Genomic DNA, 9851 nt, shown 5'->3' with positions numbered 1-9851 from the left:
TCTCCTCTTCATGTTTGGTTAAATAAGATGCAGACTGGCATAATACAGTATTGTGTATTGATGTTGTGTCCAGAAAGTAACACGCTACTTTGGAAGAGCTCTCAACTAATTTTTTTTTTTTCTTGTCAGGGGCTGCAGACAGATGCAGTAATTCCCCCATCCACATCCTGCTTTTGCATCATCCTAATTCAGAGGATTAATAATGTATTTGTATTTCTATACTATCTTCTATCCTTACTGGATATTAGAGCACTTAGGAACTTTAACTCAATGCATCGCTTCCGATGCTGGAATACTGTGCATGGGGAGAGGGCAGCTGGGCGAGAGCATGCAGCAACCTTGCACGGTATTGCAGGGCAGCAAGGAAAGAAAAACCTCCTGTCCAAGAGAGTGTGGGAATTTCAGGCTGTGGTTGCCCAGAAGGGCTTATAGGCTCTTTAATGATCGGTCCTCAGATTTCAATCACAAACTTCCACCAACCTCCCAGCCTGGGGGCACTGATGTAGCTGCTCCTTGTGGGTAGGACAGCCGCCTGGATTTCTCTGCAGACCTCCTAGCAAAATACCAACATCTTCCAGATCCTGATGTAGCCAGTGAGATCTGGTGAGGACGTGACCTGAATTGATGCAAACTTTTCACAGCAGCACGGATCACCCACCTGGCATGCCGTGGTCTGGGGAAGTGAGGCAAATACATGAGCTCGCGTTCTGCTGCATGGAGAAGAAAGAGGCTTTCCTCTGGCTCTGAGCCTCTGGGCAAACTGCAGTTACTCAGAGCGAGTAACTCACCCTGGGTAGCATGGAAGTGACATGAGAAACGGGTGTGCTTTGGCAGAGCTCCTACCAGTGTTGCGACAGTGATAGATAGCAAGAGCCTGCAATGCAAAACTCAGATCCTTTGCCTCTGCCTGGCTCTTGTGCTCACCAGGTTGTAACTCAATCCTTTTGCTGGAGGCAGCAGCACGCAACCTTTACCGAAGCCGGGCAGGCAGGGGAGGTTGCCCACTGCTGTCTGCTTCCCGTCACCAGGGTCGTCGTGCAGGTTCACAGTGTGGCTGTGCATTTGCTCTATTTTACAGTGGTTTTGGTGTTTGGGTTTTTCTGAGGGGAGGGGGCTAGCATTAAGGACAGATGGGTTCATTCCCACATGCCTTGATATTGCAGTTTATTGGGCAAAAGTGACTTCTTTCTGTTCCCTTCATGTATGATCACTGCTTTCCTCCTGTCTCTTCCCTTCTGCGCTCGCAGCTCCCTGGGACGATGGCTTAGCAAGGCAGGGCTGAGGGATTGATTCAGCAACAAGCTCCCCAGCTTTGGTCCTGTGTCAGCGCCATGTTTTCTAAAGCAAGAGCAGTGCCAAGCTTCATGGCAGGGGTACTTTATCAGCCTCGATCCCTCTCTTCTTTGCTTGAGGGTGGAGAAAAAAATCAGCAAGCCGAGAGGGCAAAGCTTTTTGTGTTTTCTGTGGAAACTTTCTGCTGAGCATGTGTTAGTTTTGCTGAACTTGTGGGGGGAATGCTGTGGTGAGCGGGCCAGCCAGTCGCCTCTGTGAGGAGCTCTGGAGGTTGTGGCTTGCGTGCTTTTGGCTTATTTCAGTATTGTACATGTCGAGTGTGATACTCCAGATTTTCGTGGCTGCCTTTCAAATGCTTCTCACCTTTACCAGTGACTGGCATTTAACCTCTGGAAGGATGCAGCCCTTGGCACCTCCCAAGAGTTTGCTAAAACCCTGTGAATTTACTTTGTTTTCTCAGAGAAGGAAATGACAAAAACCCATAGAAATTTTAGAAATTGTAAGTACAAACCAGAAAACATTAAAAGGAAAAAAAAAAAAGTAGCTGTATGGGCTAGCCAAGACAAAGTATGAACACCAGAGTTGGACTGTCAGTAATATATATTACAGAAATGAACCTGCCACCCATTGGTGAAATATGGCAGAGGTCCCCCTCCGTGCCATCCAGTCAGGATGCAAGATACTACATCTGCCAACGGCGGAGCCTTGGCTCGGGCAGTAGCGGCTCCTGCTTCCAGCTTGGCTGGTTTCTGGTTTGTTTCCCGTGTGTCAGCCAGCAGCGGCTGTCAGAGCATCTTCATCTGCTATGGATTACAGAAACCAATGTAAAGATGCCCTTCTGTCCACAGGGCCTTGGAAATGTGTGTGCGGCGAGGGTGAGGGTGGGTGGCGGTGGCTGGATCTTGAGGCAGACCATCGTGTTGTCTTCAGGTGTTAGATCAGGGTTTCTGTTTGCCACCTCTGAGCTGCTCATCTTGCAGGCTGGGGGTTGGAGGACAGTGCATTTACAAGGCACTGTTTGCAGCCCAGTTCTACTGTCTCATGAACATGTTGCTTAAAGAATACCCAGTTTTTCAGACCTAATGTGTATCTGAAGGGCAGAAAACTGAAACTCCTATGTAATCTTGCATTAATGAATTCATCAGGAAAAAAAATTAAGTCACTGGAGAAAAGGACATCAGTTTGGATGTATGTATGTATGTGCTGACATCAAAAGGATGGCAAATCAAAACTGGTGAAGCCTAAGCAGTTGTTTCTGTTTTGTCAATTAAAGCAGTGAGTTGATTGAGCACTGTGTGTTGTTGCATAGTTTGATGTGTATGTAGATCTACAGAAAGGTGCAAATGCATTCAGGAGCGAATGCTTCACTGCCCCATTTTGCTATGCCTGTATAAAGAGAAGGAGCCTTATTGTGGGCTTGGACTGTAATTCTGCACTGGGATAAATGGTAATGCAGCTTGCAGCCACCGTTGACCTCCACTCCCAATGAGAGATATTGTTTGTATAGAGAAGTTTTCTGTAGCATTTCTTCTCCTCGCTTCTGTATTCAAAGCAAACTGGAAGCTTTTTGTGATGTCAGCTTGAAAGATCACTTTGTCATTTTAGTGAGGTTATACAATAATCTTGGTGTCTGTTTTAATTTTATTTTGCTTATGTTTTATTGGATTTTTCTTAATTGCTTCTGCTTTATTGTTAATGAGACAAAAAGCAGTTTGTGTAATAGCTTGAAGAGTAAAATTATCAAGGAGCAGAGATGGAATTTGCATGTTAAAAGTTTCTTTTTATTGTTTTCACTGTCTTCAAATTCCTCATTTGGTTTTGTTCAGTCCTACAAACCTGCTGTGCCCTGCAGGCAACATGACTGACCTGTCTGTGTCCTGCAAGGACATCCTTAGGGCAAACTCATCTGGACCATGGCAGAAGGATGAGTTCTCCATGAGGCAGGATGGTGTGCAGCCCATACTCATACTTGGTCAAGGCAGCACCTCGCTGCCTGAACACTCCGTCAGTCCTTTGTTTCTGATCACTTCTGCAAACAGCCACAAGTAGCCCTCTCTTCTTATATTTATGAAATACACCAAAATTCCTCATTTTCCCTGTTGTGGAATGGCTTCAACTCCTGCAGTAACCAACTGTCAGAAAACCAGAGGCTGAGTTAAACAATACAGCTAACAAGCCAGTGACACTTGTTGGTTGGGGTTTTTTTTTCCCCCCAATATTTTTTCTTTGGTCAGGCCTGAGGGGAATACTACTCTCAGGAAGCCCATGAAATGCAAAATAACTGGAAAGGAAATTATATTAATTCAGCTGGTGAGCATCACGTAAGAAGCTAGGACATGCAGGCTTGTGCTTGGTGTTACCCCTGCTGTGGAGAGCTGAGGAAAGCTAATCGAGTTATTACTAGCTCCAATCTGAAAAGAGTGCAGCTGCAACCTTTTTGCAGAGCTTTCTTTGTGTCTTTATGAAGCAAAACCATATAGGAGTTATGTAGTCTGGCGTGGGGTCTAAATCATGGGTGGTAAAATCTGTGTATATAAACCACTGGAGAATACTCTGCAAGGAATGGGAATTAATCTCATTATTACACACACAGTCATGACTTCCTTTCCGCTGCTGCCTCTTTTCTGTCATTCAGTACTGCTTTGCATAGTGATTAACTGACCATCTAATTTACGTAGATGCAGGCTTGCCTGCTGGGTAACCCCTTACTCCATTAATTGTTCTCCTGAGGTCAATGAGAGAAGAGGTTCTAAATTGGTCCCTTATGGACAGCACAGTCCAGATGTGTGAGTAGGAGCCAGGACCTGGGACTTGCTGTGTATCATTGCAGAGTAAAACGAAATATGAAAAGTGCTGGGACAAATTTGTTTCCATTTTGGTAGTTGATTTGGGGTCCATTTTTCTCATTGAGTGCTAAAATCACTGCTGTGTTACTGCGGTATTAATTTTGGTTCTCAAATACAGATGATGCACTCCGCCTGAAGCACAGTGGGGTTCTGGGTCTGGTATGTATTTGCATAGGGCCTGACAAGATGTGTGCAGTGAGCCCAGACTCCTACGCATGCAAAACGGCAACTTCATGACCTGTGCTCTATCTGACTTGCTGCAGGTCTGCAGACCAACCTGGCTGCAAGGGTGCAATGGGTCTGGCTGGGATCCCCTCCTCGCTCCAGTGGCTGCTTAGAGGTCTTTTCAAACTGGAGCCCCATGCTATGAGACAGCATTGAGTACGATGTCTGAAAGTTGGCCTGTTAACTGTTTCTTAACAGTTTGGCAGCCTGACCTCCACTGTGGTTCATCTGTCTTTGTTCAACTTCCTGTAGTGCATTTCCTTCTGCTCCGTCCCAACACTTGAGTTCACCAGACAGTGAGAGGAGTCAGTTCCTCATGGCAGGAGAAGCAGGGTAGTGACTAACTGCAGATACGAACCTCCAACTTTGGAGCAACTGAGGCTACTCTTATACCAGTAAATTTAAGGAGCGAGGATCAATTTTCTGACCCTGAGGGCCAGTGACATGGAAGGACCTCACTCCATCTCAGCATCTAGGCTTTGTGTGTGCTCTCTGCAGAAGGATGAGCTTCATCTTGAAGCAAGATTCTGCATCTTACACAGCAAAATAATCTGGGACACTCCCTATATCTGCCTGGGTTTTGCATTATACCTCCACTATCCATCAGCAGGTTGGCTTTTGCACAAAGCAAATGGAGAAGTGAGCAGCCAGCTTGTGCTCAGCACGACTGTCCAGACATGGCTGTGTGCATCCATGGAAGAAAGACAAGACAGTCTCTGAGGCAAGGTTCATCGATAAGTCAGGGGAGGGTCAAGGGAAACCATTTTCAGCTGATCTCTACAAAGCTTGCTGGCCATGGGACCAGGGACTGTGGTATTGACTAAAACCTCATTCCCCACTGATTCACCCTGCAATTATGAGATTAAGGAGAAATCATAAACTCCGTCTGAACTGTAGTTGTCCCTTTCTTTTTTTTCACTCCTGTGGTTTGAAACTATGTAGAAACGTTTTGGAAGGTTTCTCAATACATGGGTTTAACCATAAGTCTCAGCAGGGGGAACATATTATCGGGGAAAGGCAATTACTGCTTTAGCTGCATGCAAGACACATTACCTTGGAAAGAATCACCATCTCGCCAATAGCTGGCTTCCCACTCTTGGCTTGGCAGGTCTGGAGTGTTCAATTCAGATGAATTTTGAAAGAATTATTACACAGCAGTAGTTTCAAAATATTAGTTTACTAATGACTTTCTTGCACCAATGAGTGTGTGAGAAGTGAAAGCAGCAAAGGTTTTTACAATCCTCTGGAGGAGATGTGAGGGTGATGCACATAATCTCTTGATCCTTCTTCACAGTCAGAAGCGTTGAATGGTTCTTGAGGGTCATCTTAAACATTGTGAGAGAAGTTGGTTTTCTTGAGTTTTGTTTGCAAGAAAACAGGATTAGTTTCATTACAAATGTAAAAAAAAAAAACAACCCAACAAACCCTCTGGAATATGAGTGGTATATTGGCATGCCCTTCCTGTCTGCAGGAGCCTGGCTTCAAGTCCCAGTTGTGCTTAATGATGGAAATGGAGCAGCCGTGAGCTGGTCCAGGCAGCACACGTGAGGCTGTGTGCGAAAGCTGGGTCTGCCTTAAAACTGTACCAAAGGTTTGCACTGGATGGGGCAGAGCTGAGTATTAGCCTCTAAGGCAGGCTGAAACTGCTGTGACTTCTGTGTTTTGTGAGTGTGATCAGGAGGAAGGGAGCTCTCAGCTGCTGTTTGCCATATCTGGGTTCATGGTGCAGAGAGCCTTGCTCCATCTCTGGCTTTCTGGTGGTGATGCTCGCCAGGTTGCACGGAGCTTATTGCTTTTTTTTCCTTCTAGTTTCAATGGTGATATTTCTGGGAATATTTAGCTCTAAAATATGCAGATTTTGCAATAATTACTTTGTTCCAACTCAAATGCTTTTCTGGAAAAACTGTTTTAAGTTATGAAAATAGGTTAACCCTTTGCACATGCCTTGCTGGCAAGATGCAGAGTTGCTTTTGTCTGTCTGCTTTCCTTGTGGTGCAGGTACTGGTGCCCTTTGCTGCCTGGAAAGGTGAGAAGGGAAGTTGCTGAAACCGTGTGGGCTATAAGTAAAAGTTAATAAGCACAGCATTCAATCCTAGACTTTTTAATGAGCAGAGAAAGTCTCCTGGATGTCTTCCCGTCTGTTTCTAGTTATATGGATCCCTGTTTATCTCTGTGGGTCTCTCCCTTCCCAGAGTATCCGAGGGCCTCACAGACATTAATGGATGACTCACAACACATCTGTGAAATAGGGAAGTATCCCCGTTTTAGAAGTGGGGACTAATGTGGACCGTAGATGATATGACTTGCCCAGTTTCACACAGGAAATGTGTAACCGAAGTGGGAATTGAACCCAAGTCACTTGAGTTTAGCACTGGATTGCCTTTTCCCCTCAGCGAGTCCACAGCAACTCGGCAGATGTTGCACGTGTGAAATTGGTTTAAGAATCAAATGCGTGAATCATGTTGGTAGATGCCTGAGTTTGTAGCTTTAAAACAAAAAACTGCTGCTTCCTGAAAAAAAAAGAAAGAAAAAAAAAATCCTTTTGTCTTTTAATTTTCATTTTCTAACAATCAGCTGCCACTGAGAAAGAATAAAACTTGCTTTGTGCGTCTGCCCCTGGATAGAAAGGAGATCTGGCAGGTGCATTTCAGCCGGGCAGGGTTTGAATGCGCCGAGCAGGTCAGGCAGCGGCGAAGTTCAGACGCGTCGAGCAAACGGCTTCCCCCAGGGATCACGTCCAGCCTCCCGCTGCAGTGCCCTTCCTGCTCGCCTGCGCCGTGGCGGGGGGTTCCCCGGGGCAGCCATCTCTGTACCATTGTAATCGTACACTCCATCCTCACTGACAGCGCTGGGCAGCTCTCTCGTGCCTGCAGCCTTTCCCCCGGTGGCTCTCATCCCTTCCCTTCCCTGCTTTGCCTTTCCCTCTGCCTCCTTGCCCCATTCTGCCAGAGGACCGGGGGCACGAGGTGGGGTAAGTATGGCGTGGGACAGCAGCTGGAAGCAGGGTTAGAGAGGAGGGGGCCACGGATGGAGACAAACCACCTGAGCGATATTCACACTTCATATGAATAGACTCGTTTTATCATTGAGCCGGAGGAGCACAGAGGGAGTGATCTTTTGCCAATCCCAAATGTTGCTCTGAGCAATGGAGGATGCGGGTTTTTTTCTTTCTGTCACTGCTTTTTCAATCAGCCGTACCCACTTAGGGAAGCAGCATTTGCCCCAGAGCATGGGGGGAAGGTGAGCTGGAGGTCAGCATGGAGGTCGTCTTGCCCCCGTGCACGAGGCTGTGCTTCCCCCGTGTTGGCCCCACACACCTGCTCGGAAGAACTTCAGCTCCCATTAGAGCAGAGTCCTCCTTTCTCCAGCAGAAGCAGATGTTGGAGAGAAAAGAGGAGTACTGCTTGTTCATGGCCCCTTGGGGAGGAGGGGAGGAGGATTAAAGGGTCCCACAGCTTCTTACCCCCTTCAGTCTAGAAACTGCTCTTGTAATTGGCATGATGCCATTGTTGGCAGTGGTTTGGGGAATTTCTTACTCAGGGGGTGGCCTGAGGACTGGCTGTCCAGAGCAGGCACCATGGACATGACGATGCTGTATAGACTAGAGATGGGCAAAGGGGACATTAGGAGCTTTTGCAGAGCCCGTCAGCATTAACTGCTGCTGTACGTCTCCTCCTGCAGCAGTGTCCATGTGCATCTGCCCTGCTTTGCTCACATCCATCTCGCCTCTGCCTGTGAGTGCATCCCCTCTTTCCCCTCTTTCCTCTCTTAGTGTGTGAGCTGCTCGTGGCAGCATTTATTTTCTGTGGTATGTGACACTGAGTGCATCTTTGGAACTCACAGATGGATAAATTGTGGCTTGTGGAAACAGCTGATTGCTGGGTCCAAACTCTTCATCGACCCTGGGTGTTAGCAAGAAATACCTGTGTGACCCGGTGGTCTCTTGGTGCACGAAGTTCAGCAATGAGTCTGTCCAGCTCATGGCTCTTCACCCACAAAGCACAACTCCGAGCACTGGGCTGAAGGTGGGTGGGAGCAGGACCCAGGGCATGTTCCTCTCTCCACCATCACACAGAGCTGCAGGGTGAAGGTCCCATTTGTTTCTCCTCGCTTTGACTCGTGACTACAGTGCTCCTGGCTGCAGGGTGGGCCAGACCTATCTGGAAAGAAAATACACCATGCTGGTGATAGGGCTGGGACAGTAACTTGGAACATGGGATGTGGGATCCAGCTTCCTAAGGGGCAGGAGAATCAAGTCTTGCATTTCATCACCACATGCTTCACGGTGGTGCAGGGGGCACCTCTTCTCTTATGGATGCTGTGTTCATAACACAGCATGGAGGCACCAGCTGATTTTAGGTACCAACAGGCTTTAACTGGTTTGAGTTGTTGTCTGAGACTACTCGGCTGGATTTTAGGAGGCATGGCCCCAAGGGAGGTGGAATTTCAGCCCTCTTCCCAGCCCAACGAGTGCTCCTTGTGCCAGGGTTTGTGGTGGCTGCAAGATTCAAATCGAGTTTATGACACTTCACCAAACTTGTTTCCACTTTGAGCTTGGGATTTGGGAGGAGACAGGGCTGCATTCAGGCACTGCAGTACCATCCCTCTGCTGCTTTGTTCTTCCTAAATTTACAGCTTCTGGGAGTCTGGATGGCAAAACTGGAATGAAAACCTAAGTGGTGAAAAAATGACCTTTTTTTCATGGCTGTGGTTGGGCATGCTCCTCAGGTGAGAGGAGGTTGCTTGCCAAAGTGTTTAGTTTCCAAACTCATTCTTCTTTAGATGTTTGTATGTCCCTATCTGTCTGGACAGAATTGGCATCTGTGTACAGAGGTGCACGTGTCCATCAGAATGTCCTGGCACATGCCCAGGGGTTCTGCTGTCTGGAGAAGCAGGCTGGTGAGGTGGCTTCCCGCTGCAACCCCATCTTTACACAGCTGGTATTGGCACAAGGAGGTGGCACCGGGGCTTGCAGCACTGCGTTTTCAGGGGGAGAAAAAGGATGGGGAAGTGGAGATCTCACTAGCATGATCAGGTTTGTGGTAGCAGGAGGTTGGAACGATAAGGAAGGTGCAGTCCAGAATTGGACACAATATGATAAAAAGGCAAGGTGGCAGCAAGCTGGGGTTGAAGGTAGGTTGAAGAAGGTGGCAGGAGTGAAGCTCAAAACTTCAGGAATATTTGGGCATGTGAGCTGTGAAGTCAGAGATTGTCCTGCAGCAGCCACTTGTGGAAGGGGCTACTGTCTCTGAACGTGAAGCCCCTTGGAGCTTTCACAAATTCATAGAATCATTAAGGTTGGAAAAGACCTCTAAGATCATCGAGTCCAACCGTCAACCCAACACCACCATGCCCACTAAACCATGTCCCTAAGTGCCTCATCTACACGACTCAACCACTTCCCTGGGCAGCCTGTTCCAATGTTTAACCACTCTTTCAGTAGAGAAATTTTTCCTCATGTCCAATCTAAACCTCCCCTGGCGCAAC

The sequence above is a fragment of the Pygoscelis adeliae genome, unplaced genomic scaffold (assembly GCF_000699105.1).
Source record: "Pygoscelis adeliae isolate BGI_AS28 unplaced genomic scaffold, ASM69910v1 Scaffold513, whole genome shotgun sequence".
Classification (NCBI taxonomy): Eukaryota; Metazoa; Chordata; class Aves; order Sphenisciformes; family Spheniscidae; genus Pygoscelis; species Pygoscelis adeliae.
Note: the sequence above shows the minus strand (reverse complement) of the source record.